Source organism: Agelaius tricolor, unplaced genomic scaffold, assembly GCF_023055355.1.
Source record: "Agelaius tricolor isolate 1412-34295 unplaced genomic scaffold, bAgeTri1.0.p SCAF_42, whole genome shotgun sequence".
In the NCBI taxonomy this organism is placed as follows: Eukaryota; Metazoa; Chordata; class Aves; order Passeriformes; family Icteridae; genus Agelaius; species Agelaius tricolor.
Window position 1 is genome coordinate 1 of NW_027269302.1, and position 10,030 is coordinate 10,030.

At 51.7% G+C, this 10,030-nt stretch overlaps 1 long non-coding RNA gene across 1 annotated transcript; it reads right to left on the minus strand.

Annotated features, from left to right (window-relative positions):
* Window positions 1-4,894: 4,894 nt before the first annotated feature.
* On the minus strand, window positions 4,895-5,556 carry LOC139603934 (uncharacterized). The gene is made up of 2 exons (XR_011683866.1): window positions 5,187-5,556; window positions 4,895-5,156 (listed from the first exon to the last, which is right to left on the minus strand). It is a non-coding gene; the product is annotated as an uncharacterized lncRNA (long non-coding RNA).
* Between the last annotated feature and the right edge of the window lie 4,474 nt (window positions 5,557-10,030).

Here is a 10,030-nt window from a genome sequence, read left to right on the forward strand (position 1 = left end):
CAATACCCATTATCCCCAGAAGGGAGACGAGGATTAAAACCAGAAATAGAAAGGTTGTTGAATAATGGATTGTTAGAACCCTGCATGTCTCCCTTCAATACTCCCATCCTACCAGTTAAAAAGCCAAACGGCACCTATCGATTGGTGCATGATTTAAGGGAAATAAACAAGCGAACTGTAGCCCGGTTCCCGGTGGTGGCAAATCCTTATACCCTCTTGACTAAACTGGGGCCTGAGAATTTATGGTACAGTGTTATAGATCTCAAAGATGCCTTTTGGGCATGCCCTTTGGCTAAAGAAAGCCGGGATTATTTTGCATTTGAATGGGAAGACCCCGATACGGGAAGGAGACAACAATTAAGATGGACGGTACTCCCTCAAGGATTCACTGAGTCCCCTAATCTCTTCGGGCAGGCTTTAGAGCAAATTTTACAGGATTACCAAGTGGGGCCAGGGGTTACATTAATCCAATACGTAGATGATCTACTCCTGGCGGGGCAGCAGGAAGAGAATGTACGGAAAGAAAGTATTAAGTTATTGAACTTTTTAGGATTAAAGGGATTGAAAGTCTCCAAGGCAAAACTACAATTTGTCGAAGAAGAAGTAAAATACCTAGGCCATTATCTAAAGAAAGGAGAGAAGAGAATAGACCCCGAACGAATACAGGCGATTTTAGCATTACCAATTCCAAGAAATAAGAGACAAATCAGGCAAATACTTGGACTAACTGGTTATTGTCGACAATGGATTGAAAACTACAGTAGTAAGGCGACTTTCTTGTATCAGAAACTTACTCAAGAGGGACTCCTAAAATGGGATCAGGAGGACACCGAAAGGCTGCAAGAGCTTAAAGAGAGCCTAATCCATGCCCCGGTATTAAGTTTACCTAATACTAATAGACCCTTCTTTTTGTTCATAAACGTAGACAAGGGGGTCGCATATGGGGTCCTTACTCAAGAATGGGCAGAGAAAAGGAAACCGGTGGCTTATCTATCAAAGATCTTGGACCCAGTAAGCAGAGGATGGCCTACGTGCTTACAAGCAATTGTAGGATGTGCTCTTTTGGTAGAAGAAGCCCGGAAAATTACATTTAATAGCAGCCTGAAAGTGCTGTCCCCCCATAACATACGGGGAGTCTTACAGCAAAAGGCTGAAAAATGGATCTCAGACGCAAGGCTTCTAAAATATGAAGGAATATTAATTGAGGCTCCAAATTTAACTCTAGAAACTACTAATATCCAAAATCCAGCTTCCTTCTTATATGGAGGACCAGAAGAAGCACTAACACATGATTGTATAGTGACTATAGAAGAACAGACAAAAATCAGACCAGATTTGGAAGAAGAAGAATTGGAAAAAGGAGGAAGACTGTTTGTGGATGGATCCTCCAGAGTAGTTGAGGGAAGGAGAAAATCAGGATATGCTATCATAAGGGGACCCAACCTGGAAGTGATAGAATCGGGACCCCTTAGTGGATCCTGGTCTGCCCAAGCATGTGAACTATATGCTGTACTACGAGCCCTGGAATGGTTAACAGGAAAAGATGGGACTATTTTTACGGACTCGAAATATAGCTATGGGGTAGTCCATACATTTGGCAAAATATGGGAGGAAAGAGGACTAATAAATTCACAAGGGAAAGATTTAGTTCACCGTAAATTAATATTAGACGTGCTCAGTGCCCTACGAAAACCCCGAAAAATAGCTATAGTTCACCTGAAAGGTCACCAGAAAGGACTGGATTTGAGAAGTAGGGGAAATAATGCAGCTGACCAGGAGGCTAAACGGGCTGCCCTGAGACTCCTCACTTTGCAGGAAAACATAGAACACTCCCAAACGCCAGAACTTGACCCCGACATCAAGTTTAATAAAGAAGAAGAGAATAAAATACAAAAACTAGGAGCTAAAAGGGATGCACAAGGAGCATGGAAATTAGCAGATGGCAGAGAAATAATACCTAGAGCATTGGCACATAGATTACTGACTAAGATACATCAAAAAACACATTGGGGATCACAGGGACTGGTAGATTATTTTGCTGCAAAGTATGTGAGTGTGGGAATCTGGGACATTGCCAAACAAGTAACCAGAGGATGCCTAATTTGCTTACAAGTAAATAGAAAAAATTTGAGAAAATTACCGGAGGGAGGCCGACCGCTAGCGAAAAGGCCTTTCTCCCACATTCAGATAGATTTCACCGAGCTCCCCAAAGTAGGGAGAACCAAATATTTATTGGTCTTGGTGGACCACCTAACACATTTTGTGGAAGCCTTCCCAACTGTAAGAGAAACAGCCAAAGTAGTTACGAAAATATTGATGGAAGAGATAATCCCGAGATACGGGGTCCCAGAAGTCATTGACTCAGATAGAGGGCCGCATTTTATTTCCCAAATTACCCAAAACTTAGCAACAGCTCTGGGCATACGGTGGGAACAACATGCCCCCTGGCATCCCCAGAGCTCTGGACGAGTTGAACGAATGAATGGGGAAATAAAAAAGCAATTGACCAAACTGGTAGCAGAAACCAATTTGACCTGGGTTAAATGTATTTCTCTAGCGTTGCTAAATATAAGAACAAGACCTAGAGCTGATTTAGGGGTATCACCCTTTGAAATGATGTATGGGATGCCGTATAACCTAGAAAATCCTAACGAACATCCTGTCATTAATGACACATGTACGCAAAAATATTTGGTGGAATTGACAAAGTACAGAAAGGCATTATGGGAAAAAGGTATGTTAGCACAATGGCCTCCTTTAGATTTTATCTTACACCAGGTACAGCCAGGAGATTGGGTGCTCGTGAAAAGCTGGAAAGAAAACCCCTTGACTCCAAGGTGGGAAGGACCGTTCCAAGTACTCCTCAGCACAGAAGCAGCCATACGAACCGCTGAAAAAGGATGGACTCATGCTAGTCGCATAAAAGGACCGGTAAAACCCCCTCACAGCTGGGAGGTTTGCAGTCTCCCGGGAGAAACCAAATTAAAGCTGAAACGAACTAATAAATGATTTGGATAATAATCTGGGTTGGAGATAACCATTATCTCCAAACCCACCTAATAGGGAATCGGGAGGCTCTTGGATATTGCAAACTCTTAGAGGACGAGTTGAGAAAGCCCTACTTTAAGTCCCCAAGATTAGAACATAAAGGGCACCCATGGGAGGGGGAAAAAGCACAAAACAAAGATATTAGGTTAAAGTGTAACTGGTTAGATTGTGACTGTCACCCCCTTGTATGCTTTTCCTGTAAATTGTGTCACGAACCTTGGTGGTCTCATTGTCGGAGTGGTAGAACACCTAGGGGAATTTGCACGCCGTGCTATGAGAAAGAGAGGAGACTAACTTCTATCATTCTTAGTAGCAGAGTTGCTACGGGGGAGGTAAAGCTTGGATCTGACAAGTGGTGGGAAACCTTTTCCAAAGGGGTAAATCCTGATCGGTTCTGCTACCACCCTAACGAACCGATCCCCTTTCTCCTGGACATCCTGGAAGTGGTGTGTCGGAAGAAAGCCCCCAATTTGCGGCGTGACCTCTCATTAATAAAAGCTGATAACTGGGCCGCCATGCTAAAAAGTGGAAACGGGAGGTTTATCCGGCTCCTGAAGAATACCCCTGCTGCCGAGAAGATGGCAAACCCCGAGGCTCGCAGCAACCGAGTCGTCAGGCGAGGCAGAGAGGTAATAACCAGTGGAGTCCATCGGAAGCCCCGACCCCCATATGAGATGTCCAGGAAATGTTGGCTGTCCTGCCCCAGGCTTGGTAACCCACCACTGGGGAAACCAAAGGTAAAATTCAACCTGAGCTCCGACAATGACAGCCCCAAATTACAAGCCTTAATTCTTTTCTGGTGAATTGTAACAAGTTCAGGGGCAGAAGGGTATTCACATCAACCCTTCAAATGGTCACTGATTAGATGGGAAGACCAGTATGTTATCCAGACCAAAATCACGTCTGGCGCACCCAGCTTTTTATGTACTTTGTGTGATTTAATACCTGTAAATCCATGTTTAAATCAGTTTGGATATTATTTTTGTCCAAGCTCAAACCCGGGAAAAGGGTATTGTAACTATCCAGGACACTTTTACTGTGCTTATTGGGACTGTGTATCAGTAAGCTCCTTTGGGGGGAACGAGGACGGGTTTATCAGAACTGGATGGGGTCCATACGGGTGTACACAGCCCACTTCCACATATACCCAGAAAGAAGGAGGGTTAGATGGAACATGCAATATGATTTACATTAATGTGACAAAACCACATGACCAAGTCTGGTTATTAGGGAAAATGTGGGGAGCCCGATTATGGGAACCAGGGACAGACAGAGGGGGGCACTTTATAATCCAAAAGACAACCGTGCCACACGACCCCGAACCAATTGGACCAAACCAGGCGATAGCTGGAGAACTAACGCTAGGAGAAAATAATGGAAATGAATCAGAAACAGCCCCAACCACTAGTCTTCCAGAAATGTATAAGCAAAACTTTACTGATTCGACCCGAGGACCTGAAAACCCGGGAGAAGGGGACTTGTGGAAAATATTACAGGCCACTTTCCTAGTCCTGAATGAGACCCATCCAAATCTAACTGAGGAATGTTGGCTGTGTTACACCGTAAACCCCCCGTTCTATGAAGCCCTAGGGGTAACAGCAAAAAGCAGACGAGTAAATGGGACCAACCCAGCTAGGTGCCTATGGAAAAAAGAAGGAGAAGAATCGAGAGGGATAACCTTGGCAAGGGTAACGGGGAGAGGAAGATGTATAGGACGAGTACCAGTGGAAAAACGACATCTATGTCAGGTTATGGGGAATTTGAGTGACCCTAAGAAACCTGCCAGCTGGATACTGCCAGCAGCAAATACTAAATGGGTCTGTAACACTCTCGGAGTCACCCCATGTATAAATATAGACCGATTTAATGAATCCAGTGACTTTTGTATTCAAGTATTGATAGTACCCAGAGTCCTTTACCACCCCGTAGAGTACGTTTATGAACAATATCAAAATATAGGACCCCACATAGTGAAACGGGAAATATTCACAACCTTCACTGTAGCAATGTTACTAGGAATAGGTGCAGCCGGGACAGGAACAGGAATAGCCTCACTCATACAGCAACACCGAGGATTCCAAGAACTAAGAGCCTCTGTAGATGAAGACCTCAGGAGGATCGAAACCTCCATCAAAGACCTCACAGAATCATTAGATTCCCTAGCAGAGGTAGCCTTACAAAATCGAAGGGGGTTAAATCTATTATTCCTGCAACAAGGAGGACTATGTGCTGCTTTAAGAGAAGAATGCTGCACATATGTAAACAAGAGCGGAATTATATGGGACTCAATGGCAAAACTAAGGGAGGGGCTAGAAAGAAGACAAAGAGAAAGGGAAAAACACCAAAGCTGCTATGAATCTTGGTTTAACTATTCTCCTTGGCTTACAACTTTATTATCAACGATAGCGGGTCCACTACTTCTCTTACTATTGGGACTCACGTTTGGCCCTTGTATTTTTAATAAATTGATTAGCATTGTAAAAGGCAGATTAGAAGCTGCTCACCTTATGCTCACACGAGCAAAATACAGAACCTTGAAGATGGATGATCCAGAAGAATCTCTGGAGCTCAGCAAAAGGGAATTAGAGCGTTTTGACGAACCAAATTGAGTATCAAAACAAAGGGGGGATTGAGATGAGGGACTACATTTTGTTCGTCACGAAAAAGAGACCAGTGTGTTACAAGAGTTGTCTGCTGACTATTTCTGTACTACTTCATGAGATATGAGCCACAAGGATACCAGGGAAGGGGCTGCAGGAGCCCACACATAGTCCCACGCAGCAAATGGTACAAACAGATAACTCACAGAAATAACGACCAGGGAAAGGCTGGGGAAAGGGCAGGGGCAGATAAACACCCAGCAGGGAAACCTTTCCCGCTGACAAATGGTACAAGCAGATAACTCACAGAGATAACGACCAGGGAAAAGCTGGGGAAGGGGCAGGGGCAGATAAACAGTCTGCAAGGCAGGACATTTGCTTGCTTAAGCTTGATAGGGCACAGTTTGCAAGGCAGGACATTTGCTTGCTTAAGCTTGATAGGGCACATATTGCGTTAATCATAAGATTTTGGTAATTTTCCACAGAGAAGTCACCAAATAAGGACATAGGGTGAAGAAGAGCGGCTGAGGAAGACTCCGCAGCCTTTATCACCGACCACCAGGAGACAGAAGGATGACCCCCTAGCAACAACCAGCGCAGGCGCAGAGAACTCCGAGATAACATGGACTCCTGAAGGATGGAGAGGATAAAAGGACTGAATCAGAAACTAGTTGGTGCGGCAGTAGTGGAGCGGAGACTCCCCTGTCGCCCAGCGCTGAGCCTTTGCTTACGTAGTATAACTGCTTCAATAATTAATAAATTCTTTGATTGGAAATTACTCGTTTTGAGTCAATTTTATAACAATGGGGTGTCCAGGGGGTCCCTGTGCCCAGGAAAGGGGGTGCACGGGCCCCGGTGTTGAGGAAGGTGGTGGGTGGGGGCTGTGGAAGGCAGGAGTGGGGGTCCAGGGGGTGCTGGGGTCAAGGAAAAGCGGGGGCTGGGGTGTCTGAGAGGGGGAGGGCCGGGAAAGGGGGTGCGGGGGGGCATTGGTGCTGCATGAGGGGGTGCAGGAGGGTCCCCGTGCTGGATAAGGGGGTGCAGGGGGGGTCCCTGTGCCTGAGAACGGAGGGTTTGGGAGGGTTCCAGTCTCAGATATGGGGGTGCACGGGGGTCCTGGTGCAGTGGAATGGGGGTTCAGGGGGTCCTGGTGCTGTATAAGGGGATGCAGTGGGGTCCCGGTGCCCAGGAATGGGGGTTCAGGGGTGCCGGTGCCAGATAATGGCCTGGCTGGGATCTGGTGCTGGGAAAGGGGGTGCAGGGGGTCCCAGGGCCAGATAACGGGATGCACTGGGGTCCTGGTGCCCAGGAATGGGGTTCCGGGGGGTTCCATTCCCGAGTTCCGGGGTTCAAGGGGTCCTGGTGCCTGAAAATTGAGGTTCAGGGGGTCCCGGTGCCGGATAAGGGGATGTAGTGGATCCCGGTGCCCAGAAATTGGGGTTCAGGGCGGTTTCCCTGCCCGGGAATGGGGGCTCAGGGGGTTCCAGGCTGCAGATAAGGGGGTGCAGGGGTTATCGGGGCTGAGGAAGGGGGTACAGGGGGGGTCCCAGTGCCCCAAAATGAACGGTCAAGGGGGGTCTCTTGACCCCCTGGAACCCCAGGGGACCCTCCGGGATCCCCTGGAACCCCTTCCAGGAAGCGCCGGCAATGAAGAACTGGGGGGACACCGAAATTTGGGAGATCTGGGGGTCCAAAAGCCGAGGAAAAGGGCGGGTCTGGGGTCTGGGAAGGACGAGGTGGCCGGGAATGGGCGTGCAGGGCGTCCCAGAGCACTGACGGGGGTGCGGAGGGATCCTAGGCCCGAATTAGGGGGGCCAGGGGGGTCCCAGTGCCCAAAAATTGGGGTGCAGGGGGTTCCCGTGCCGGGGAATGCGGGTTCGGGGGGAGTTTCCTTCCAGGAATTTGGGATTCAAGGGGGTCCCGGTGGCCGGGAATTGCGGTTCCGGGGGCGTTGGTGACCAGAAATGGGGATTCAGGGGGGTCCTGGGGCCACATGAGGGGGTACAGGGCGGTGCCAATGCTGGGCAAGGGGGTACAGGGGGGTCCCTGTGCCCAGAAATGGGCGCTCAAGGGGGTCTGCGTGCTCAGGAAAGGGGGTTCAGGGGGGTCCCAGTGCTGAAAAAGGGTGCTGAGGGGGTCACAGGACCGAAAATGGGGGTTCAGGGGAGTCCCGGTACCCGGGAATGGAGGTTTAGGGAGTTCCCGGTGCCCAGGAATTGCGGTTCAGGGGGGTCCCGGTGAACAGAAATGGGGGTTCAGGGGATCTCGGTGCCAGATGAGGGGGTACAGGGGGGTCCCGGTGCTGGGGAAGTGGAGTGGGGGGGGGGGGGGTGGCATGACCCAAAATGGGGGTTCAGGAGGGTTCCCCTGCCCGGGAATGGAAGATCAAGGGGGTCCCGGTGCCCGGGAATTGCGGTTCAGGGGGGTCCCGGTTTCGGGGGGTCCCACTCACCTTTGGTCGCGGCCCCCGGGTCCCCCAGGAGCCCCAGGAGCCCCCGGAGCACCCCCAGCCCCAGCGCTGGGGCCATCGCAGCCGTCCCCGATCGCGGCTGCAGAGACGCGAAAGCGAAAGTGCCCGAGGGAGCGCGGGGGGAGGGGGAAAGGGCGAATTCCAGGGAATTCACCTGGATCCCCTCCTGGCACCCCTCTGGATCCCTCGGCGATCCGTCTGGGACCCTCCAGGGCCGCGCCCTGCGGGACCCCCGGGCCGGGCTCTGCTGAACTCCCGGCCCTGCGCTCAAACTCTGCCCGGACCCCACTGGGCTCGGCCCAAAGCCGGGCAAGCAGCGGGAGCAGCGGAGCCAATTTTTGCTGCGGGTGCGGGTCCCACCCCCGGCGGAGCAGGGCTGGGCGCTGGGACCCGATCCCTGATTCCCAATCTCCTTCTCTCTCGCTCTCTCTCTGCTGTTCTCTCCCTTTCCTTTGGGGGATCATAAATCCCAGAGCGGCCGCAGAGCCCCGTGCCCAGGCCGGGTTTCCCAGCAAAGGGAGGCTGGGGCTGAGGTGCCCCGGGCTGGCCGGGAATGGGGGCCCGGGGCTCCCTGGGCTCACGGAAATGGGGGATCCAGGGGCTGGGAGAGGAGGATACCCGGGAAAGGGGGTGCAGGGGGGTGTTGGTGCAGGATAAGGGGGTGCAGGGGGGGTCCCAGTGCCCGGGAATGGGGTTGGGAGGGGGGGGTGGGCAGCAGCTGCTGGAGAGAGACTGGGACAGACTGGAATGGACTGGGACAGACTGGGAAAAGAACCCACTGGGAGCAGAACTGAGGCAGCAGAGATCATACTGGGATATACTGGGACCACACTGAGGGCTACTGGGAACATGCAGGGGACAATTGAGATTGGACTGGGAGGGACTGGGAATGGTTTGGATCATCCTGGGACTGACTGGAATCATACTGGGAGTGATCAGATCTGTAGTAGGGGTGAAGAAGAGAAACTGGAATAATGCAGGGAGCAACTGGGATCATACTGGGAGCAGCTGCCCCATGCTGGGATCATACTGGGATCATACTGGGACTGATGGGGTGACACTTGGAGTGACTGGCATAGTACTGGGAGTGTCTGGGAGTAACTGGGATCAAACTGGAGGTGACTGGACTTATACTGGCAGCAACTGGGACCACAGCGGGGGCAAATGGCATCGGGTAAGGTGTGACCGGGCTCATCCTGGAAGTGCCTGGGGCCACACTGGGCTCTTACTGAGAGGGACTGAGAGTGAAAGGAACCATACAGGGCATGACTGGGAGCCGCTGGGACCGTGTCGGGGGCAACTGGGATCCTACCGGGAGTGATTTGGACCATACTGGGAGTGACCGGGAGCCACCGGTGAGGCGGCGGCGGAGCTGGGAGGCGGCCGCAGCGCAGGTGGGAGCCGCGCTGGGTTGTGCGGGGGCTCGGGGCTCGCTGCGGGCCTCGGGGGCGGCAGGGGGCTCAGGCGGGTTCCTTGTGCCGTGTCCGGCCCGTGGTGCCGCTGCCGTGAGGGCGCTGCGGGAGCGGCTGCCCGCGGTCTCCTTGCGGCCGCTGCCTCGGCAGGAGCCGCTGCCGGAGCAGCGCTGGCTCGGCCCGGTTCCTGTGGCTGGCACAGGGGCGGCTGCCCCGTGCCCGCGGCTGTGCGGGGAAATTCACGTGGCCGGAGGTTTCCGTGCCCCGAGGAGACAGAGGAGTCCTGTACAAGTGACTTTATTGCTGAGCAGAGGGAGAGGCCGTGGCGCATTTGCCGTGCGCTCGCTGCCATTGTTGTAGTTCGCAGCCTCCTTTTTATCCTCATTTTCCCGGCTCATCTCCCTCTCCCTTTGCCCACTGGCTGAGGTACTTGGAAGGTTCAGACCTCCCGATCTGCCAACTGCACGTCCTCGTTAATGTGCACCCCCACTTTTGTAGAACAG